Genomic DNA, 25507 nt, shown 5'->3' with positions numbered 1-25507 from the left:
CAAGTACAAGTAAAATGGCAAGTAAGAAAGTAAAGAAGAAGTTTTGTAATTACTTTAGGAAAAGAGGACACCGTATTGAGGAATGTTACTCTTAAAAAAAAGTCCTCAATTTAGCAAACCCAATTCCAAAGGGAAGACTCCATATATCCCTCAAATCGTTGTATGCAATAATTGTAACAAAAAGGGACATACTATCTGGGAATGTTATCACATAAACCAATGTTTCCACCATTCTAGAAGACCTTACAATGGTCAAAACATGAGGAGTCATCCAAAGGTACAAAGACCAACTAGAACTCCACCTAAGGTGTAAAGACCACTCAAAAATCAAGGATCATATAGAGTACCCCAAAACAAAAGACCTTGGAACCCCCAATCATACCCAAATTGGTATGGGAACCAAAAGGCAAATGGTAACCAAATGGTTTGGAGATCAAGAGAAAGGTATGATACTAACAATGATGGACCCAACATACAATGGGGACTAAAATTTTATTAAGTGTCTTTGTTTTGTAAGTGCATATGAGCAACATGGAATGGTACATCGATAGTGGCTGCTCAAAGCACATGACATCCAATCTAAAGTTGTTTTTGGAGCTCAAGAAGCAAAAAGGAGGATGGGTATCATTTGGAGACAACAGCAAATGAAAAATTATTGGAAACGGATCCATAAAATTTGGAGGTACAATAATTTCCAATGTTAGCCTATTTGATAATCTTAAGTATAATTTACTTAGTGTAAGTCAATTATGTAACAATGGTTACTTTGTTAATTTCAATGCCTCTAAATGTGAGATCAAGGATGCTAATGATAATATAATTCTTGAAGGATGTAGAAAGAATAATGTTTATACTTACATATTTAGTGTAAATTTCCATGATGCATGCCTTATTTCAAAATTTGATGATGCTACTTTATGGTATAGGAAATTGGGACATATTAATCCTAAGATAATTAAATCCCTTTCCTCTAAGAATTTGGTGAGAAATTTACCTAAGTTGAATATTGATAAGTAACACACTTGTGGAGCATGTCAAAGAAGTAAACTTACCAAAGTTTCTCACAAGGCCATTAATTCTACTGCTACTTCAAGACCCTTGCAATTACTTCACCTTGACTTATTTGGACGTATCCAAACCACAAGCCTAAGAGGAAAGAAGTATACCTTCGTTATTGTAGATGACTACTCCCGATTCACTTGGACCCTCTTTCTTAAGCATGAAAATGATGCATATGAGGAGTTTGTATCTCTTTGCAAAAGAATACAAAATCAGAAAGGTTATTTGATCACTTCTATAAAAAGTGACCATGGTGGTGAATTTGATAACATAGGCGAATTTGGTGAGTTTTATAAAAAACAAGGTATAACTTATAACTTTTTGGCTCCTAGAACACCACAATCTAATGGTGTGGTTGAAAGGAAGAACAAAACTATCCAAGAAACTGCAAGGACAATGCTCAATGAGTATTCTTTGCCAGAGTATCTTTGGGCCGAAGCTGTTCATACAACGTGTTATATGTTTAACCGAATTTTGATAAGAACTATTCTTTTGAAGACACCTTATGAACTATTTCATAATAATCTTCCTAAGGTTGATTATTTTAAAGTATTTGATTGTGTATATTTTATTCTTAATACTAAGGACAACTTAGAAAAGTTTGAAGAAAAGGCCGATGATGGTATATTTCTAGGCTACTCCACAAATAGTAGAGCTTATAGAGTTTTTAACAAAAGAACACTAGTTGTGGAAGAGTCTATGAATGTAAAGTTTGATGAATTTATGGCCAATGATGAGTATAAAGACCTAGAAAAAGATGATGAAGATGAAGTACTTGGAATTAGAAAAAGAGTTGAAAATGTTTCTTTAGAAAAACCTAATGCTCAAGTACATCAACTTACAAAAGAGATAAAGACGGTTAAAGATCACCCTCTTGACCTTGTCATTGGTAACCTAGAGAAAGGCATACAAACTAGAAGTAAAATCCAAAATATTTGTTCCAATGTAGCTTTCATCTCTACCATTGAACCCAAGAACATAAAGGAAGCCCTTTGGATAGTAATTGGATAATCTCTATGCAAGAAGAGCTAAATTAGTTTGAAAGAAATCAAGTTTGGGACTTAGTGCCAAAACCCTCTAACACTAAAATTATTGGGACTAGATGGGTATTTAGGAATAAACTTGATGAAGATAGTAACATAACCAGAAACAAGGCTAGGCTGGTTGCTCAAGGCTATAACCAACAGGAAGGCATTGACTTTGATGAATCATATACACCTGTAGCTAGACTTGAATCTATTAGAATGCTACTTGCTTTTGCTTGTCATAAGAATTTCAGGTTACATCAAATGGGCGTGAAAAATGTATTCTTAAATGGTTTCATAAATGAAGAAGTGTATGTTATTCAACCGCTTGGTTTTGAAGACTCAAAGTACCCTGACCATGTCTACAAGCTAAAGAAGACTCTGTATGGCTTGAAACAAGCCCCAAGAGCTTGGTACGACAGGTTAAGTAAGTTTCTGGTTGATAATGGATTTTCAATGGGTAAGATAGATACTACTCTGTTTGTTAAACATGAAAAGAATGACCCAATTATAGTTCAAATTTATGTTGATGATATCATTTTTGGTTCTACAAATGAATCTTTTTGTCATGATTTTAGTAAATGTATGAGTAATGAATTTCAGATGAGCCTAATGGGAGAATTAAATTTCTTTCTAGGACTCCAAATAAAACAGACCCCTAGTGGGATTTTCATCAGTCAAACTAAATACCTTAAGGAATTATTAAAGAAGTTTGACATCAATGGAAAGAAATCTTCAAGTACTCCAATGAGTACATCTGTAACTTTGGCCAAAGATGAAGATGGAACTCCTCTTAACCCTACCAGATATAGGGACATGATAGGTAGTTTACTCTACTTAACGGCTAGTAGACCGAACATAATGTATAGTGTCTGTGCTTGTGCTAGGTTTCAAGCCAAACCTATGCAATCCCATTTGAGTACTATGAAGAGAATCTTTAAGTACTTGAAAGGAACTCCAAGCATTGGCCTTTGGTACCCTATGAATAATGACTTTGACCTAATTAGCTTCTCTGACGCCGACTTTGCTGGGTGTCATGTTGATTGGAAGAGTACAAGTGGATCTTGTCACTTTCTAGGATCATGTTTGGTTTCGTGGTTTAAGAAGAAGCAAAATTCAGTTGCTCTATCTATCACTGAGGCTGAATACATCGTAGCCGGTCGGTGCTGTGCACAAGTGTCATGGATGAGACAAACTCTCCAAGACTATGGAGTTAAGTTTGACACTTCCTCAATCCAAGGGATAACACCAGTGCCATTAACCTAAGTAAAAATCCAATTTTACACTCTTGAGCAAAGCATATTGATATTCGTCATCACTTCCTACGCGATACAGCTCAAAGAGGTGAAATCCGACTTGACTATATTGAGACTGAGAAGCAACTCGCGGACATCTTCATAAAACCCTTGAGTGAAGAAAGGTTCTGCTCACTTAGAAGAGACCTAGGGTTATGCAATCCTTTTGATTAAATCTTCTATTTGTATTTGTTTTTCAATTAAAATAATTTTTTGGTCAATTGTTGTTGAAACAGTAGATTCGGCATACCAAATCCAGATTCGGTATACCGGATCAATTCTAGAGGATTTTACTTTCAGATGTGATTTTTACTGTTTTTATTGATTCGGCACACCGAATTATGATTCGGTATACCGAATCAGTTCAAATTTTATCCGTTTATAGCCGTTGGCTAGGAAACGGTATACCGGATCCTGATTCGGCATACCGAATCAACTCCAGTGACTGTTTTCTAGCCGTTGGAGAGCTATTTAAGCCTATAAATAATTAAATACCCCCATTTTTTTCACCCTTTTTGGCATAATCTCTCACTATTCATCTACTATTGAGCCTAAGTGATTGTGATTTACTTAAAATTCTCCACTTTCATCACTCTCTCTCACTCCTTCAATATGAGTGAAAGGGGAAAAGAACCAATGGCGGGCGAAGATCAACCCTCCAAGCATGGGCGACAAGGAGGACGATTTACTCCTATTCGGAGAGCATCTTCTCGATCTCAAGGGACTTCTCATCCTACTCAACAGCCCATTCAACACTTTCCCTCCCAAGAATTTCTTGAAACATGGCCCTTATTTGCATCAAGGAAGATTAAAGAAGGCCGCTCCGTCGACACTGCCTCCTTCGAAGGTATTCATCTTAAAGAATTGTTTCAAGAGCTCAGTTGGGAATCTTTACTTCACCCTCTTGAGGTGTGTTACCCCACTCTTGTTCGCTATTTCTACAATAATCTTCGATTCAGTGGCATGGAACAAGACTTGAAGCTCTCTTCTTTTGTCAACGGCGTCACCATTGAACTCTCTCTTGCTGATCTTGCTACTTTTCTTCAAGTTCCTAATATCGGACCTTGTATTTATTGGAATCCGAAGTACACCAATTTCAGAGACTTAGTCAATCATGAAGATATTTATTCCAATATTCTCATCAAATATCAAGGCAATGAATCATCTGTTCCAATCGGTCGACTCAAGATGGTTCCTCATGTCATATCTTTTATTATTCAACATAATTTTATTCCAAGAGGAGGAGACCGGAGCAAATGCTTGACCCCACAAGCTTACCTCACATATTGTGTTTTCATCGGCACTTCGACTTGCCTTCCCTACTTCATGATGCGATACATGGAACACATTGCAAAGCCATCTCGGAAGACCAATCTTCCTTATGGTTGCCTTCTCACCCACATCTTCAACTCCTTCAGTATTGATCTTTCTCATGAAGTGGAATCATCAGAAACTTCATAACTCATCTCTAGAATTCTATTTCATAACATCAATATTCCAGATCCTCTTGAAGAATCGGGCGGTGAAGAGGGTGTACCACCAAGACGCCAACAATGTCCACAAAGGTTTATACCGGACACTTTTCAAGATTGGGTTTCCAATATTGATGAGTATATGGATGAAGCAAACACCCGTTTGGTGGAACTCAAAATGGGACAACAACACCTTCAAGAAGATGTTTCCTCTCTCCGCCAAGATATGAAGACCGGGTTTAATTCTCTCAATTTTAAACAAGAGAGCATACTCACGGCAATTTGTTCTTTGGCTCTCAATCTTGGACATCTACCTTTTGATACACTGGGAGCTACTCCTCAAGCTGGACCACCTCACAATGTTGCTCCTCAAGGATTTATTCCCTCTACCCCTCCATTTTTGGGGATGTCCTCTCAAGACCCAAATGCCCCTCCAGAGTGATTTTGTTTTGTTTCCTCCCTTATTTCTTTTTGATAATGCCAAAGGGTTTGTTTGGTTGCAAGGGGAATGTAAATTTTTGATGTAAAGTGAAATTTTTTTCCCAAGGGTAATAATTTTAGGTGTTTGGTTGCCAGGGAATTGTTTTTCCCATGGAGAATAAATTTCACTTTTGAGGTAAGATTGCAATTTTTATTTTCTGACAAAAAACGCAAGTAAATTCAAAACCCAAGAAATCGAGTTCGAGCCTTGCTTTGTGCGTTGTTTCGTCGATTGAAAGGGTTGGAGATCTAAAAATGTTTGAGAAGCTCAAAAGCCCTAAGACGTCTTTGGTGCTGGTTCGTCTCTCTAAGAAGGCTCCGAAGCTCTCCTTCTTCCTGGTTCAGTCTCTCTGAGAAGGCTTCGAAGCTCGAGCAAGCGGTGGTGGTTGTCTCTTTGAGAAGCTCCGAAGCTCTCATCTCTCCGAATGAAGGTACTCTCATAGCCTTCTTCCTCTTCTCTGATTTTGTTCACAAGGCATGAGATCTAGGTATTTCTAACATCTCTATCTTGTGCTGCTTCAGTTTCTCTGAAAAGCTACAAAGCTTTGAGCAAGCAGTGGTGGTTGTCTCTTTGAGAAGCTCCAAAACTCTCATCTCTCCGAACCTCTGGAAGGTAATCTCATTTCCTTTTGCCTCTTCTCTGGTTTTGATTCCAAATGAAAGCTAGGACAGATTCCTTAGTAGAAGACAGGATTCTCTACACAGTTTAGGTGGATTTCTGCCCCGTTCTATCAATGCTTCTATTGTCTATTAGATCTAGCTTCATATTCTGTTCTATTAGTTCCATATCCCATATTCTTTGTTCTGCGATTTTATTTGTGGCTCTACATGGATTTTTCTGGTTTGGGATTTTGTCTACAGTAGCAGTTGAGGTGACTGAATCCTCTTATGTGTTGAGTACTTGAACGTGAATGTCCCTGATCAACAATATTAAATTTGGTAAATATGAAAGAAAGGAATTTCTGCAGATCTTTTTTCATTCAGCTCCACATAGCTTTTTGAGTTTTTGAGTTCTTTGTGTAAAGATTAAAGAATATTGCTATCAAACTCCCCTTCCATAGTCCATAACCCCTTACCCAAATCCTAAAGTTTAATGTGGTCACACAGATGATCATTACAACCTTGATTTTGGTGGAGGCATTGAGTAACAGACAATAATGATCTAGGAGAGAGGAGTATATGAGAAAACAACAAAATGGATAGAGAACAAAGGAACTAGTGGAAATGTGGTGGCAGGATTTTGGTGAAGGGCTTCAGCTTCCAGAAAACAATAAATATGGAGTTGGAACTTAGACACCCAAAAGAAAATGAATTGAACAAGAGACTTTAGGTGGAATTTGGAACCATCTGAAGACAAAATAAGAGGACTAATAGAGGTTTCAACAACTAATTAGAGACCTAAAGTTGTTAGACCTTTAGTACTTCAATCCTTCTTAATATCTGACCATCTCTTTGAGCCATAAACCAAATAAAAATGTGCTAGAACTAGAAGTAATACCTGATGAAATATCAGATATCAAATGACATGTGTGTCACTAATGAAACTATTTAACAAATAAATACAATTGCATGAGGGCCATCATAGAGGCTATCAACTATGGTCTAATGTTCCTTTCACTTGCCTAAAATATGCTTCTTTTACTTAAGACACCTACATGCAGTATAGTCTAATTTTTACATTATCAACTCGCTTGTCTTAAGTTTTCACTTGAAACAGCATCAAGAGATTGTACACCCACCACCTATTTTTGAAAATCTTAACAATTTTTCACCCCCCTCCCCCACCCAAAAAAAAAAAAAAAACTGAGGCTCTCCGTCTTCAGTTACAGTATTAAAAAGGCCCACAATTTCCCAGAAGAACCCTAAAAAAAATTTCCATTTGTCTTCCAAAACTGAAGGATATGCCACTTGAAGTTATAGATAAGTGTATCATTTTAGGGTTTTAAAGGTTCAAGGGATCAAGGACATGCCACTTGAAGTTGTGGTATAATAATAGACTAAATATCAGCTCTTAGATTGAGTAAAAGGATTATATACATACTTAATATGTATTGTTTTCCATGGATTCTCATTTAATTTAAACCTTTGTAGCCATGGATGTTAGTAATCCTTTCTTGATTCAAATCCCAAATCTAACATCAATGCCTCTTGTAGCATACTTGGATTTGCTGTTATTTATTGGACTCAACTGATTCTATTGATTGGTTGCTATTTATTTATTTATTGGGGAGGGGGGTTGTACTTTGTTATTTTTGGGAAAAGGTTCCCCTGCAACATACTTGGATTTGCTTGATGAAATTTAGGGTGTTGGCACTTATTAATGGTGGATAAATTTTCAAATTGAACTCTCTTTGATCTGTATCTGCCCAATGCCTTAATTTTCCATTTCATGACATTAGTAATATTCTCCTTCTTTGCTCCAACCATTAAATATAATGTTGATTTGTCCACCGCAGGTTGGCATTTTTTATCGCGGAGATTTGCTTGCTTGCGGGTTCTGTGAGGAATGCCTACCATACCAGATACAGGACAATTTTTGGGGACCAACCTCCTTCTTGCGTCTCATCAAAAAAAAAAAAAACCTCCTTCTTGCGAGATCTTGAGGAAAGGAGTCTTTGGAGCAGGGGCTGCCTTCATTGTGTTCATTGGCATACTCAATGAACTCTTCATTGTTTGCTACTCTAAGGCTAAGGATGGATTCAGATCTGACTTTGGCAAAGACATTGGTGTGGGGTTGGGAACCTACAGCTGAATTAGCATAAGATAAAACATTGTTAGCTACATAAGATACAACATTGTTAGCTAAGTATGAAACTGTTTGCACTTTGGATTTATAATGTTTGGCTCACTCGTTGAGTTTCATTGGTGTTTCCTGTGGAGCTTAATTTTGGTCTTTGGATATGGTATTTGATCCTAGTTTCTATTCCGTATATATATTCTTTTCTTGTAACCCTATCCTTGCCCTTGTATACAGTGCTCACATCGTAGTTGGAAAACTTCAATTAGGAACTTGACATTGCAATTTGATACAGACATGCCATTGAGGCTAGTCTTGTTTGTAGCCATTTTTGGATTTTTATTTTTTTTTGTAAGCAAAATGCACTATTTGGTTGATTGAGGAAAAATCCAACTGGTTATAGATAGAATTTCCTTTATCCAGCTTATCATTGGAAATCGTTTTATTTTTCTCTTCCACATAAGGTTAGAGAAATGCAGAAGAGGTATATTGAATGATTGCATTTTGAATCATTAGGCCCGAATTTACAATTTGGTTTTGCTTCAATGGTCATTAATGACTATAAATGTCTACCCATTTATTTATGAATGTCCGATAAAATCCCCTCCATTGATGTGCGATACCCTCTCCTGATCATCCAAATTGTTAGAATTTAGAGGCTCTCTAATTGCCCATGCACATTTGTGTGTAAATGTTATGGGTCTCAATGGGGCGGATATGATGTGTTTTCAAATAGTATTTCAAATTCAAATTTTGTTATATATTACAAAAGTTTGAAATGACCGGCGCACCCCTGGTCCTTTTTGCCTTTTCAGGGGGTGCATCGGCCATTTTGCACAGCAATGCCTAAGCGCAAGTACACACTGTGCTACAAGACCGGTTAGCATTCCTTTTCCATAAATTATTAAGAAAGAACCTTAATAAGTGAAAGTTAGTAAAGTTGGATTGATTACAAATTTAAAAAAAAATTACATTGATTTTACATCAATTTCACAGACAACCAAATGACGCTGCAAAATTAATTTCACTTAACTTCCTTTGCAACCAAACGACTTAAAAGGGAAAAAAAATTCCCTTCACTTCCCTTCTCTTCTCTTCCCTTCACTTTACTTCCCTTTCCCATTTCCCTTGCAACCAAACACGCCCAAAGGGGGAGAGAAAATTGGGTTTATGTTTATATGCTATGAAATGAAATGTAATTTCTTTTGATATTAATGCAATTACTATTCTGATATTATCTTTGTTGTTTTGAACATAAATTGTCTTGATATTGTCTCTTTATATCATTTGATATTATTTATTTGTCATCATCAAAAAGGGGAGACTGTTGGGGTAAAATCCTCACATCACCCAAGAAAAAGAACCAAGACAAAGATTTCAAAGAATATTGTGAAGTGATGGACTACTTTCAAAGACCTCTATTTAAGCAACTCATTGAGATACAAGACCTTAAAGCGTTTGTCTATTTAATTTTTGTATCAAGATGTATTTAAAGTTAAACTCCATATGTAATGCACACACTCACGCATGCATACATGTAGAGTGACCTTAGGAGGTATTTTTACATGGACTAAACCTAAGCTAATGGCCCCATACTTGTCCAAATATGGACTTAGCCATTTTCAGCAAAATCAGCTGATCTGGCATACCGAATCCTAATCCGGCATGCCGAATCCACTTCTGACTGCAATACATAGTCTCAGGGTTTTTCTCACAGTAACCAAACGGAATGTGCCGAATCATGATCCAGCATACCGAATCATAATCCAGCATGCCAAATCATGATCCAGCATACCGAATTGAAATGTTACTATTATGAATTAGCCGTTGGTTAACGGATATATTCCATGATCCAACATACCGAATTGGGAAACGGCATACCGGATTAGGACAGATTTATTTCCAAAATTAGCATAAAGTCTTAGATGCTTTGAGCACCTTTGCCTATAAATAGATAAGCTCAATTAGGCTAATTATAATTAACAAAAGCTAATCAAAGACATCAAAAAAACATTGGTACTTGATCATTCAAAGCACTCTTCATCAAAGCATTCATTCAAGTGCATTCCCTCTCTAGTTACTTCACCTCAATTAGCTTCAAGCTTCAAAGGTGAAAAGTAGTTTCATACATCTAAGGTTAAGGTAATCCTAACCTTAGTACCATTTTATTTTATATGGTTGTTTGAGTCCTCTTGCTCAGAATCAAGAGTAGGTTGAGTCCTCTTGCTCAAAAATCAAGATTAGTTGTTGAGTTCTCTTGCTCGTTTCTCAAGATTTGTATGAGTGCTCTTGCTCATTCTCACGATTGTTTTTAGTGGAATTCTCTCTAAGGTGAGGGGAGTGGACGTAGGCAAGTTTTGGCCGAACCACTATAAATCTTGGTGTTATTATTGCAATTCATTTGCTTTATTTTAATAACGCTTTTATTTTCGCACAAGTTTTTATGTTTCCACTACTTTCACCTATTCACCCCCCTCTAGGTGAACTCACAGCAACAACTACAGGAGCGGGGGCCACGTGTATTGGGGGAGGTACCTGTTGCCTTTCCCTGACAATATTTTTGAGCTGATTCATCATATTTTGCATGAAAGTGCACTGCTCTTGTTGCGCCTCTCGATGCTCTCATTGTATAACCCATAACATGTTTCCCAACAATACAGCAACATCCGCACTATTGTTGACTGGAGGCGGTACAGGCAAGGCCTCCTCGGAGACATCACCGGCGTCATCGCTAGGAGGGGAACGATTCCCATTATGGGTAGTGACCATAGTAGCTACCTGTCAAGAGGGAACAATTACGCCATAATGCATGGTTAGCGTACACAAAGGAAATGAAGAGTAAGAAGCACCCTTCACAAAGGACATACTAGCATAAACAAGGCATAAAGCAAGAGAAGGCACAGGAAAAGGTGCCACACATCAGTGGAAAGGGGAAAAACTCCAAAAATCGGGTCTTAAGACGAATGGATTTTCGAACGTAGGCAGACTTCCTGAGTCCGTTAGTGAATTTGGTCGCCAATCTACCCTTTAAACGTGGAACGGATTTTCAAATGGATTCATGTCATATGGGTCTGTTGGATAATCCGTTCTTAGAAAATAACTTACCAAGAGGGAGGAACCAAAATGCACTGAACAGATTTTCCAACGGAGGCATGGAATCTAGGTCCATTGGCTGAATCTGTTCAGGCCAAAACCCTCAGTTTGCTCAACCAGCAACTTAACGGATTTTTGAATGGAGGCCGGCTGCCTGGGTCCGTTCGTAAATTCGTTCGAGTATTTTTATAAGATACTTAGCTCGCGGGTTTTTAAAACTCATTTAGCTTGAGTTTCCAACCGAGTCCAGACACAGAAGAGAGTCCATTCGAACTTCCGCTCCAAGATGTTGCTCGTGAGAGGTCCAAGCTTCGATCGTCTTCCAACTCTAGAACTCCTACGGGTACACTTTTCCTCCTTTCTCTGTTTTCCCAGGTTTTTTTTTTCCATTTCCTACCTTTCTAGGTCTTTCTTGGCTTTTCTTTTACTTCCCTTGCTGTAATTGTGAAGTATTACATGAGTTATGCAAAAAATCAATTATCATTGTGTTAATTCTCATGCCAACCATTGGACTAACACACATTTTACATTAGGGCTTGGTGTAGCAAGCCCAAAAATCAAAATTTCCTCACTATTTTGGGGAAAACAGTAAGGGTCTTTGAATGTGCCTATGCTCTTTCCATTACACACCCCCTATACATGTTCATTGGATTCGGTCGTGCTTGTTTGCACTGTTTATCTGGCCTAATGCAATGCTTAGGGCCCAACCCTTCCCCAAATTGGATTCCACCTAATATTTTACTTGTTTAAGTGTGAATTTTTTTTTTTTTTTGTAATATCTTAGATTGTTTTGGAATTTAACCCCATACCCATAAGTTACTTATCCTCGTTTGGGTCTTGTTCATGGTGGATTTTGAACTTCATAAGGAAATGCTGGCTTTTAAGAAAATCAAGTGGGGTGTTAGGCATTTACATTCCTTTTTCTTTATTTACCATCACTTGGTTCAGTTACTTGTTGTTACGGGTATTACTCTATTTGAGCCTAACACTCCCTTCTTTCTTGTGTGTAGGTACAGTCAAGATGGTTCGAGGGCAGAGGAATGCCCCAGCTGTTCCACCTCCACCCCCACCTGTGGACTATGATGAAGTATGGTTCACATCAGCAGAGGTGGAAGACCTATATCATGGTTACTTCCATGAGAGGCCAGTGCTGCTGGGCCGAGATATAGTGTTGAGGGACCTCAGGTGTCAAGCCTACCCCTGACTGACTGGAATTTCGGATGAAGGACATGGACCTCTGACCAGACACTTAAACACACTGTGGAGCATCACTCCAGTGGTTGAATTTAATGGAGAACCCCCGAGGATGTCCTCCTATATACATGTTAGAAGATGGATTGCAGACCCATGCAGCTGCACTGCCCACAACATGATGTATAGCATCAACCCTAGGTACTCCCTCTCCTATCCATAAATGTGGGGCCCACACCTATTCAGATGTGTATTAGACCCTGGATGAGGTGTTGGTGCAATGCCCAAGCCCTGGGCCAAGCACCTGTGCAAGCACAAGGCCTATATAGCAATGTTGTATTCTCTGGGCGATGCACTAGGCGATTGACCCAAAGGCCTAGAGAACCGCCCAGAGTGGCTGAAATGTGTTTTTTGGACTCCAGACATGTGGGGACCACCCATACAGACCATGAACACCCTCCAGGGGTAGATGGGAATTTTAGGAACCATTACCCATCCCTGGAACCATGTGGACCCCACCTGTGCAGCCAGAATAGCCTAGAATTCAATTAAAAATGCATTTTGGAAGAGGGGAGCCAAAGGCCAAACAGTCCCCAGTGGGGCCAAGTCTATAAATAGGAGGGGCAGTCCTCATTTCGTTTTACTGCCCCAGCTGGAAGAGAGACAGAGAGAAAGAGAAGGAAAAGGAAGAAGAAGAGAAGGAAAGGAAGAGAGAAGGAGAAGAAGGCTTCCTGGGCTGCCATTTTGCACATTGCCTCAGCTGCACATCATCCCCAGGTAATCATCTTTACCTCTATGTGTTGTTGTTCTCCGTGCTTGCAACTTGATCTCTGCTTTGTTGGTGGTGTATCTGGCAAGGAATGCTCAGAACACCTTGGGGTTGCCTTGGGATGCATCAGATCTGACATGCAAAGCTATTGCATGTAAGATCTAATCATTTTATACATGTTCTTGTTGTTGTTTTACTGTTGAGACTGAAACTAGTCTCTGTGCCTGACTGCACAGCCTAGTTGCACCCAGAATAGGCAGTCTGGGCATGGATCTTTGCATGCACACTGATCCTTTCTTAGTTTAGTGTAGGAACAGCATCATACAATGAAATTATATGTAGAGTTGGCCTTGCATGCAGCCCAAACCAAAGCCTTGAGCTTGAGCACAGCCTGGACAACTGTTCTCTGTGCTATCAGAACAACTCCTGACTTCCAAATGGGTAAACTAAACCCAAAACCATTGGAACCATTGGAATATACTCCAAATATGGTCCATGACCATCCCACATGCATCCATGATCGATGCCATGGTAGTCCATGCTGCTGAATCCAATAAATCAGCCCAAAACTCGTCTCAAACAGGCTCAGGGCGATTGGCCTAATCACCTAGTGAAACGCCCAGAGATATATTCTGGACTGAATTGATGTCCTGTCTTTTTGGGGCTTCATCAGTGACCTAAGGGCTGTGTCATGAGGTGGTAAATGACCAAAATACCCCTCTCCACGTATGTTTGCTGACCTCCATATCTTGGGTATCCAAGTGGGCCCCATAGGGCCAAGTAGCCATGCCCAAGGGGGATTCAGCTGAACTGCTGACCTGGGTACTGGTTTGTATGACTGTCTGGACCATGTACTAACTGACTATACTATTGGGTACCAAGTCAGATTGAATTCCACATCTCTGGATGATGCACCAGGACATAGACCCGAAAGCCTAGTGTAAGGCCCATAGAATTCCAAGTAATAGCAGAATAAACACAGAGTCAAACCAGTAAGCCTAGACCAACACTAGGATAATAATACAAGTTTGAATATTAATTGACACACGTTTATGATCCGATAAATTAGGATTTGATCCCATGCTCAAGGTGCACAGCCAAACACAGACCGGAGCAGAACCAACAGCTGAACCAGTAGAACCAGAACATGGTGAGTGAAATTACATTGTGTATGTAAAAGTAACATGATGAATATGTTAAAATTAATTCTAATATAATATTATTAAATTATTTACTTATTTCATCAATTGTCAAGTCTGTTAATAAAGATATGTTTGACTGCTGGATTCTGTGAATGGACATTGAATGTTGTATGTGAACTGTTAGACTAGATGCCGTAGCCGGCTTGGAAATGGGGCCTGTGGTAGCCCGTAGAATGGGATGCGGTTGACACCACCCAACTCATACGATGCCATATAGATGCATTGGGCTAGAGTTCCATCACCCGTGCTACTTACCCTTGCCAACAGAGGTTAAGGTGTTGGATGCCTGTGAGAGTGACCATATGAAAGAGAAAAAGAAAAGAAAAGAAAAGAAAGAAATGTTATTGCACCGAAAAGATGACTATGGGCTATAAGCCAGAGGAACAAAATGTGATGTAAAGGATGGATGCCTCACAGGTTAATCCCAAAGGGCTAATCGGGCTGACCTTGGTGATTGATGCGGGAGCTGATCAGTCCTCTCCGACAACTCAATGGGTGTATCGCGGGAAGGGGTTAAAAGCCCGCACCAAGGATACATGTATTGGGGATTGTAGTTGCACTAACCCGCCTTAGTTGTGATGTTAGGTGGCTAATAAATAAAATGAACTGCACCTCATGTAGGACTCATATGGTTGTGATTGCATGTGCATGCATGGTGATGTTTTCATTCACGGGCTCAGTGGAGCTCACACTCTGTTGTATATATTTTTCTGTTAGATGATCCTATAGGTGGATGTCACTGTGGCGGGGAGGCTTATCTCCCGGAGGTGAGCTATGGTGGTTATGACTGTATTGGTATGGACTCAGAGCGAGAAGCTCTTTCTACATTCACAGACAGTAGAATAGGAGTAACAAATTTGCAAGAAAGTAAAACAAGTAATAATTAAAATTTACAGGGGGCAGATGTAAATAAGGGACAGAATAATAACATTAAACTTTAATAAAGGTTAAGCTGTGGCAGAAGCCGTTACATAAAAATTCAAACTGGAAGGACTACTTCCAGGTACAACTGCAAGGAAAAAAAACAAAAAAAAAACTACATAAACCATGATAAAAAAAAAACTACATAAGGTCAAACTGTAGAAAAGGAAACCAAATTCTAGGAAAGAACTGATGCTGGGAGACTACTCCTGGGGAAGATCATCACTTTGAGGAGGCTGAGTCTGCCGTGAGTCAACTCGGTAGTAGGAATCCCAGAAGTCTAGACGCCACTCAACAGAACCTACTCTTCCCTCCAGGGAAGTGAAGCCCTGATCCATTCGTGTCGACATCTGAGCCAGTTGAGTATGGAGACCTCAAAACTGTGACATCATATCAGACCAACCATAGGACTCAGGCACCTGAGAACTAGAAGCTCCAGTCAGCCCATAGGAAGGTAGATCTGCAATCTATGTACCAGTATCCACCAGATCACCCTCCTACTCACCCAACTCGGTCCCCTCTGCTGCCTCATGTCCCTCCTCCATCCCCTCCTCAAACTCAGGATCGCTCTCTAGTTCCCCCTGCATCTTCATCTTCTGGATGGAGGTCTTGCTGATGGGTTTCGACCTGTCACCATCCTCATACTCGCCAGCAAGTGTAACCCCAAAATACTGGAACACAAGAGTCAAGAACTTCCCATAGGGCAAGTTCCCATTTGATGGGTTCTGTGCATGGTAGAGCATCACCTGCATTAGTAAGGGAGGTTGATCACTGGACCCCCCCTGTTGGTCCCCAGTAAGCAGTAAGTAATATATGCCCGGAGCATAGAAATACTACCCCTGTTCCCACCCTTGGGATAGATGTTATAGGAAATACACCTGCTGATGATCCTGGCAGTAGGCTTGTAATCTGTCTCAGACTTCAGAATCCCTTCTGTCCCTGTCAAAGCTTTGAAGACTGTCCTCCTGGTCTCCAAAGAAAACATTAGAAATGTCTACCCTAGGCTTGTAGAAACACCTGTCGCCTGTGTTGGGCAGTCCCAAAATCTCTGCTAGAATGGCAGTGGTGAACTTTATGTCTACCCTTTTCACCCTGCTCTCCAATCCAAACCCTTGTACCCCAGAAGCAGGTACAAGGTTGCAATAAAAATACCGAACCAAGTTCGGGTAGCATGGCAGCGTAGGAGACAACATCGGTGCCAAGCCTAAGGCATTGAATTTGGCATAGAGCCCATACTGGTGGAAGTCATCAACGTGCACCACCCTACCATTCACAATATTTTTAGACTTGAACTTCACCCAATCTTGCGAATGCTCGTACCTGGAGAACCAAAATTGGTCAAACTCCTATTTCTCGGACAAGGAATCCTCTTCGGGCGTTGAAGAGGGTATTGTCGAAGGTGAAGAAGGCACTGGGTCAGACCGCAAGCGCTTGTGGGTCACTGACTTCCTCATTGTGCTGTGTCTACCGCTTGTGGACATGGTTGCTGCAAGCAAGAAGGGAAAGAAAAGAAGGAAGAAGGGCATGAAACAGTAGATCAAACCAAAAGAAGTGAAAAATATGGATAGCAGTCTAATAATAGGAAAATGCAAAGAAAACTTACCATAGATAGATAGACTGGCGCAGATGCGCTGGAGACTTGCGAAAACACTTGGATTTGATGAGGAATTAGTCACAAGGTCTTATTGATCACTGCCCTAGGGGTTTGGAGCTCTCAAAATAGAATTTGGATTGAGAAATGTGACTCACGAACTGTTTATAACTGAGCCCCGATTCTCTGGGTGATGCACTGGGCGATGGAGCCAAACACCCAGTGAAACGCCCAGACAATGGAATTTCAACAGAAATTGAAATATTAGCATATGGGCATATAACTCCTACAATATAATGATGTAAATAACACTATTAAGGTGTTTGTATGATTATGTGGATAAAAAAAATATAATAAAGGGAAAATTTCACGGACACCTCCTAAAAGTATTCAATATGTCAGAAACTTACCATACTTGGTCAAAATGCCATAGACACCCCCTATTTTTATGAATTTGCTTCAATTTAATCCATTCCGTTAGTCTTTGCAATTAAGTGTCTGTTAATTTTTTTTAAATGGCGAAATTACCCTTATCACAGTGAAATCCCTATAATACCCTTAATGATGAATTAATGATGTTAGAAGTTAGTTTTTTTTAAAAAGACAATTTTGTCCTTGTTTTTATTTAATACTTTTTTTTAATTCCTTTTTTCTCCCCTTCTTCTCCTTCTCCTTCTGCTGTTTCTTCCGCCGCCACCACCGCCACCCCCTCCAGCCCTCCTTCTTGGCTCGTCGTCTCTCTGCTGTCGCTGTGGGTTTCTTTCTCTCTCTCTGTGAAGCAGGAAAAAGGCAAAAATGGACATCAGCGAAAAATCCATGGCAGCTCACAAGTGAACTTTCATGGATTTCTTTCTCTCTCTCGCGCATAAGAATTCGGGGGAGTTTTGGTCGGATTCGAGCAGTGAACAATCGGTTTCCAGGAAAATCGATTTGGGTTGTGGTGATGTGAGAGACGAAGTGGGTTTTGAAGAATCTGGGGAAAGCAAACGAACTAAACCTAAAAGCATGGATTCGGGTTGTTAAGAGGCGTCAAAAGGAAGGTTTTGAGTCTCGTTTACGCCAAATAGGTCATCGTCGTCCTATTCCCTTCTCCACCCCTCCAACGCCATTACTATAAAGAATCAACCCTTTTCCTTCTAAACCCAACCTCTCCTTTCTTTCTCTCACTCTCTGTCTCTCCCCTTTTCCCCATCTTCTTGTTCTTATCATTTATTATTCTTCTCTCTGTGTGTCTCTCTGCTTCTGTGTTTCTCTGAATCTGATTATGTTAAGATTGTAAGAAATCAACTGACTCCAGCGCCCAAGCTGAGCTGAATTGAGAGGTCCAGTTCTCTAGGGTGGGTGAGTGAGTCTGCAATCTTTAATTTAGAGAGTATTTGGTTTTATCTATCAACATGGACAAACTTAATTTTGCTAAGAACGGAGTAGTTAAACTACCTCCAGGTTTCAGATTCCATCCAACTGACGAAGAGCTCGTGGTTCAGTAATTGAAGCGTAAGGTGTTTTCTTTCCCATTGCCCCGTTCAATCATCCCTGAGGTCGATATCTGCAAGCACGATCCATGGGATTTGCCAGGTTAGCTCCTTCACACACATAAAAAGAGGGAGGGGAAAAAAGATCTGTATAATCCATTCTCCCCAATTTCAAATAATAACGAAACAGAGCTTCAACAATGGCATTCCAGTATGGCTCTAAGCCACTATAAACTTTCTGACTAACTGAATCAAAAAGACCATGAAGCCTGCAAATGGGTTGAGTTTTTGCATTCTAGAATGAACTCGAATGGGCTTTGCTGGGAATGGTTTCACGAGTTGTTATTTTGGTGAATTTCTTTTTCTCTAAATGGGGGGGGGGGGTTTCTTCCTTTTTTCTTCATGTTCAGTTTGCAATTTTGTTTTTTCCATTTGAAAATCTGGAAATCTGAATAATAGATAGGATTTGAAAAATGGAAGGCATATGGGTTTGGGATGGAATCAACGTGGTTGAGGAAGGCTGCTGTAATGGTCGCCGGAGTTGGAATTGCCGCTGGTAATGGTTGTCGGTGCCGGTGCAGGTGATGGTCGCCGGTGCCGGAGCAGGTGATGGTCGCCCAAAATGGATTTGCAGCAGTTCTCCAAAACGTCAAGAATATGGAAGAAGATGAAATGACAATTCTTTTATTTAAATAACTAAGGGGTAAAATGGATATTCCACCTTTGGGTACTAACTGGGCTTAACGTTTGGGGTGTCTGTGACATTTTGACAAAGTATGGTAAGTTTTTGAGATATTGGATACTTTTAGGGGGTGTCCGTGAAATTTTCCCTATAATAAATAAATACATCAATAATAAGCAAAATTACATAGGTGTATACAAGATAGGATGAGGAAGTAAGAAATTTGAGGAGATAAAATTTTCTTTTGTATGGCCTAATTTGGGCATAACTATTATGTATAAAGTAATATATGTATACTGTTGGATGTATGAACCTTTGTGTGCTTGATGTGTGTGAAAAACTAAACATAGATATGCAGGATGTGTGGCTGCGAAGTTTTGGGAATTTAGACATTGCTTATAACATTATACCTGCGCGTAGGCCCTACCATACCCATAGCCTAGCTCAACCAAGGTTAAACCCAATAGGCTACAGAGAGCAAAATAAGAAATTCATACACTGCACCCATTCCTACCTGAGTGGTGTTAGACCCCGTAGATCACTGTAGCATTGTGTGCAACCTGATCCATTTAACTTCCTGTCTATGATTGTTTTATTTACCTATAGTACTGAACATGATTTTAAGATAAGTAGCCATAGAAACCTGATACTTAGAAATTCTCCATGGCATGACTTGATTATGTTGTTCGGGCTTGGAGACCCCAGCAACACGCTCTACATTAGGCAATTGAGGAAGAGACTAGCTTGGATTCGAGAGATACAGTCCCGGGCCGAGAAGCGACTGATTGTTTTCTTAGCACTCGCAAATACTAGTGGACCAGAGGATCGTGCCATATACCTTGCCTTAGGAGACGAGGTCATGTAATCATTGCAGCTGGTCTTTAAACTAAGGCTATGCCAGAATGATATTCATCCTTGAGATCCAAGCAAAGGTTGTTGTTTGGTGGATTCTGCCACCTAGTTGTATAAATAAAAGGAGCTCAGTCCCTCTCAATATCTCCACAGACCTTAAAATTTTATTCCTTCAGCAGGGCCCAAGGCATGATGGATCTAACAGACATTAATGCTTCAGAAGAAGAAGAGTTTGATCACATCCCTTGTTTTCTTCATTCTTATCATGATTGTAAATAAATCATCACGTGTTAGGATATTACCTGAACGAAAATGGGAATGCAGCGGAAGGGGATCTCGTACGAGTTTGGTTACTAGCTTCACAAACTCGAATGATCACTTTCACGATCTTCGAATATCTTGAAAAGTTTTTCCACGGAAAAGAACTCCACACCACAAATCCTTGAGAAGAGATGGAATCCCAAGAGCACACAATTACTCGAAGAGTAGGGAGACAAAAACAAATCTTGGTTACTAATGTTATCATGGGACTTAGGGTTAAAACATCTATTTATAGCCAAAACCTTAAGTCCTCCCCTTTGTAGTCTTTCACTCTAAATAGGAAAGGGGGGGAGTGAGTCATTCACTTAAAGTGAATGGCTCCCTCCCCTTGCTCACGGGTTGGGTCAAGCCGCCCCACATGAGTGCCATGGATCGGGTCCAAGACCAGGATCCGATTAACACTGATGACCTTCTTCAGTCTCTACTATCCACTCAATTGCTGTTGCGGTCCGGTTGTCTGAGGAAGAGCAAGTGGGAAAGTCTCAACCGATATGGACATGGCCGATCAACAAGGCCATGGATGAATATCATGGGAGCTTTCGTGATCCAAAGGAAACAACTCCTCCTTAATCCATCCATGAATTTTGTCCCAACAAGCTTGTTGATCCCCAGTTCAACAAGATTTTTTTCCAGCAAATTAAGTTTAAAAATTGAATAAAGGGACAATTATTTGCACAAGTTCTGACCAGGTTTCGAGAAAATGCTTAACCTGTGTCCTACTAAAAATGCTGTTGAACCAGATTTTTGTTTTCAAGTGTTTTTTATTTGCAAGGACTGAAAGACAAAAATTGTAATTCAATAAGAGGTGTACGAAATTAATAATTTATTTTAATATTCTACTGTATGAGGCTCTCTTCTAGATATATCTTTAAGTAATTAATCTAGGAATTTTATTACTTTTGGTCTCTTTATTAGCTTTTGTTGCGCCAAGAAATCGCTTGGTGGTCCCTTCGAGTGCCGTAACCTGCAAAAGGACCTGGGTGACAAGGGAGAACCAGTGTGGTTTCGGCCTAGGATTCTCCGATGCCTAAGTTAGATCTCTCTGAGCAAATAGATGAATAGTTAGAATTCAAGATGGGTTAATGGGGTAAGTACCTTGGAATTTATAGTGGAGTGAGGCGGTGTGGAGAGTCCCAATTGGTAACGAGTAGTCCTCGTAGTAGATAGACGTTCCTAGTTGGTAGGATTCATCTCTTGGTTGGTTTCTCTCCCATGGGAGGTAGAGTCCCAGTAGGGGGGATGTTCTCGATAGATAGACATGCATGTGCCCTTGTATATTGGATAAGGTCCTTGGTGCATGAGTCCATCTGGAATTGTACCTCTGGTAGATGGTACCCTCAACTGATGAGGTAATGCATATCTTTTCAGTGACGGTAGTAGCTTGCATGTAGTACTTGGTCTTGGTTCTTAGACGTCCTTGTTGGTTCTTTGACTTCTGGGCTAATAAAGTCAGACGTAAGGTGGCAGGGCTTAGGATGGTCTTTCCACTTGGGCCAGGACACGTGGCGGCTCCCGATTGGCCGGTATAATTTTGGTTTATCACTTGCCCCCCACTCTGTTGGAACGAAATGTTCAAGAGAGTAGTTTTCTTGTCTTTGTGTAGTGAGGGGCTTGATGTAAATAGGTTCTCTCAGAGGATGTTTCTGTGAAACTTCTAGTGAAGTGGGAGGGGTGGAGGGTCCCAATCCCTCCCACTACACTTTTTGTATTTTCTTTCTTTTTCCTTTCTTTCCTTCCATCCTTCACTTTTCATTCCTCTTGTCTCTCTCTTACTTTTTTCTTTTTTCCTTTTGCTTTGAAGCTTTTCTCTCTTGCTTTGGAATCAGCCACCATGTCATGTGCCCCCCAAGTGTTTGCTCTTGGGTCATAATGAGCAGGATGGCCTCTCCCTTGCCCTTAGCCTTCTCTTCCCTTAGTCATGAGCCTCTTGGTCTAGCCTGTATTCACTGACCCACTTGGTCTCGTCCGTCTATGATCTCGATCACGTCCACGGTCTCGATCACACGGGCGTGCCCACGGTCGTCTTCCGTCACATGTAGCCTGCTTACGCTTGCGCCCGTGACTTGTGCATGTTCTCACCTAGTCGCCCGTGCCCATTCTCGCCTCGTCGCCCGAGCTCGCACCTGTGTTCGCTCTCGCCCATTCGCTTGCGCCAGCACATGTTCTTGGCCTGGTCGCCCACGCCTGCGCCTGTGCTCGTTCTGGCCCAGTCACCCACTCCTACGCCCGCTCTCGGTCCCCCGTGCCTGCGCCTATTCTCTCTTGGTCACTCGCGCCTGCACCCCTGCTTGTTCTCACCCAGTCGCCCGTGCTCGTTCTTGCACAGTCGCCCATGCCTGCATCCCTTCTCGGTCGCCCGCGCCTGCGCCTATTCTCGCCTAGTCGCCCGCACCTGTGCTCATTCTCGCTTTAGTCGCCCACGCCTGCACCCTTTCTCGCCCAGTCGCCCATGCCGCGCCTGTGCTCGTTCTCGCCCAGTCGCCCACGCTGCGCCTTTTAGGTATGGCCTCGGCCAAAAATTTTTTTTTTTTTTTATGGTACCTTATGGATTCATTTTTTCCATGTGGCAGCTCTTTTCTTCTCTCTTGGGTTGGCAGCCTGACATTGGGGAGTACCGCCCAAGTAAGTAGCCTTCCATATCTTTACCCATGATGTCAAGTGACTCTGACTCCGCCACTGTTGTGATGGGGTATGCCACGAATGGGCCTTCTTCTGGGTCATTTTCCTCTGTGGATACCCTCCCCCCATGCCTTCTCCTAAAGCTATTGTTAGCGATGAGGAGGAGGGGACCTCTGGTGACTCTGGTCCTGGTGGGGGTCCTAGTGTCTCTGGGGCGGCGCTCCCGGCTGTAGACCCTGCTAGTAGGATAGGGCGGTTCTCTAGCGTCCTAATTGCCTCAGACCTGGTTTTGAGGTTGTCCTCCGTGTCCCTAGGGGCGATGATCGTGCTTTCTCCCACCGGGTGGATGAGATTTGTCTCTACAAGGTCTTCTTTGCTTATGGCCTTCACTTCCCCATTCCTCGTTTTGTAGAGTTGGTCTTGGACCACTGCCACCTTACCCCCGGGCAGATATTGTCCAACTCCTGGAAGGTCCTCTTGGGCTTTTATGTGTGCTTTGCCCGGGTGAGGCGCGCCACCACCGTTCCCCTGTTCTTGCACTTCTACACGTTGAGGAAGGGGGATGATGAGTGGTACCATTTTTGTCTGCCCCTCCCTCAAAGGTCCCTTCGCCGACTTTGACTTCTTTGAGGGGCTCACCAGTTCGGTGAAATATTGGAGGGATCGGTTTTTCTTTGCTACGGTCCCCCAATGCCTACTGTGGACCACCTGGGAGGCTATTGACCTCAAGAGTGTCAACCTTTCTCTTAAGCTAAACGACTTCGAGAGTGACTCCCTTAATCGGTGTCTGGGATGCAGCAAGTTCGATGTTCGAGAGTTGGACTTGGAGGCCTTCCTATTCCTTTGGAAGTTGAGTCCTGGTAAGATCTTTGTCCTCATGCCCATACTTGGTACTTGTGCCTAGGATTTTTCTTTTTGTTTGTCTGTCGCTGACTCGTTTTCTTTTTCTGTCCATTGTTGTTGTTTAGTGGATCTATGACCGGACCCTATGCTTTTTTACGCCAGTTCTCGGAGGAGGACGGCTCAAAGGGATGCTGCTCCGGCTGCGTTTCCTGCAGATGGCTCTTTTGCTGGGGTAGGGGACGCCGACGCCCCTTCGGTCCGTACTCCTCCCACCATGGTCATGGCCATGGGTGCCAAGAGGAAGGGGGTCCCAACCCTCCTAGCATTGGCAGAAGTTCTCTGAGGCTAAAGCTTCCACGGCCGATTCTTGCAGCTACTACTGCGTCTGGTGCTTCTGTTCCACCCTCCTCCAGAGGCAAGGGGTGGTTTCTTCTTCGGGCACTGCTATGGACCCGCCAGCTCCATCTCCTCTGATTCTTCCTTGGGAATCTAGGAGGGTGCTTCTCTTTTCGCCGACAGCGGCATTCCGCGGGAGTGATTGGACAAGGGCCGGCTTCCTTCTAAGCGCCTGGCTTTGCAAGAGATGAGCCATACAGAGTTGCTGAGGTCCCTTTATGGGGACACTGCTTCTATAAGTGGTACCTTCTGATTTTTATTACTTAGTACCTTGTGATTTTTGCTAATTGGTACCTTATGATTTTTGCTACTTGGTACCTTCTGATTTTTGTTACTTGGTACCTAGCACATGGGAGGTTTACTGACGACGACTTTTGTTGCAGGTCCAGCACCATACCACTGAGGTGGTACTTCGCTTTGAGAGATTCGTCTCCAAGAGATTCAAGATGCTTGGACTCTGCAGAGTTTGGAGAGGGATCTTCTAGAGCAGAAGGTAGCTCGTGAGGAGGGCATCGCTCGGGAGAGGAGGATGGCTGAGGAGATCAGTACTTTATTCTCCAAGAGTGTGGCTTTGGAGGCCCAGTGCTCAGGTTTGACTGCCAGGGTCCGAGCATTAGAGGAGGAGCTCTAGACCGTGAGGCGAGGTCATGATGTTGAGGTGGTCCAGGCCGATGAGCAGGTTGTGGCGCAGTTTCGGACATCCCGAGCCATCAGGGATCTATTCTACGAGTACAACTAGGAGGTGTATGATATGGGGATCCATGACATGGTAGCCTATATCCTTGAGGAGACTCCCGACTATGACTTCTCCCGATTTTCAGGGTATGTGCCGCCGATCACAATAGCTATCAGGGTAGCCGACGTTCCTCCTGGGGAGGGTACTGATCCCCTGAGGAGGGTACGACCCTTCCTGAGGAAGGCGTGGCTCTCCCGCTTGGGGCTGACATGGCTTCTCCCCCTAAGGAGGTTGAGATTCCTCCAGAGGAGGGCGCGGTTCTTCCTTGACTCTGTACATTTTTGTTTATTGAATGTTGAACTTGGAACTTGGAAATTGGCTTTGTAATTATTGTTGCTTCCTTCGCGTTATCTACTTTCGATTTTTATGGTTGAGTCCTTGCCTCCCTTGTGTATTGTTGTTCGTCGTTTGTGTATATGGCCGGTAGGCCCTGATGGTCGTTAGACCTTGGTGGCTTTGTGCCTTGGTGATCATTAGACGTTGGTGGTCTTGCACCTCTGTGGTCCTTAGACCTTGGTGTCTTTCTGCCTTGGTGGTCATTAGACCTTGATGGTCTTACGCCCTTAGTGATCATTAGACCTCAGTGCTCTTGCACCTCGGTGGTCCTTAGACCTTGGTGGCTTTACACCTTGGTAGCTTTCTGCCTTGGTGGTCATTAGACCTTGGTGGCCTTACGCCTTGGTGGTCATTAGACCTCGGTGGCCTTGCGCCTCAGTGGTCCTTAGACCTTGGTGGCTTTATGCCTTGGTGG

The 25507-nt window shown here is 41.9% G+C and overlaps 1 long non-coding RNA gene across 1 annotated transcript; it reads right to left on the bottom strand.

The window, feature by feature from the left end:
• Positions 1 to 3958: 3958 nt before the first annotated feature.
• On the bottom strand, positions 3959 to 8054 carry LOC122665165. The gene is made up of 3 exons (XR_006333447.1): positions 7914 to 8054; positions 7783 to 7879; positions 3959 to 3973 (listed from the first exon to the last, which is right to left on the bottom strand). It is a non-coding gene; the product is annotated as an uncharacterized LOC122665165 (long non-coding RNA).
• Positions 8055 to 25507: the final 17453 nt, after the last annotated feature.

This window comes from Telopea speciosissima, chromosome 6 (genome assembly GCF_018873765.1).
Source record: "Telopea speciosissima isolate NSW1024214 ecotype Mountain lineage chromosome 6, Tspe_v1, whole genome shotgun sequence".
In the NCBI taxonomy this organism is placed as follows: Eukaryota; Viridiplantae; Streptophyta; class Magnoliopsida; order Proteales; family Proteaceae; genus Telopea; species Telopea speciosissima.
The sequence above is the reverse complement of the archived record's forward strand: the minus strand, read 5'-3'. Positions and strand labels throughout refer to the sequence as shown.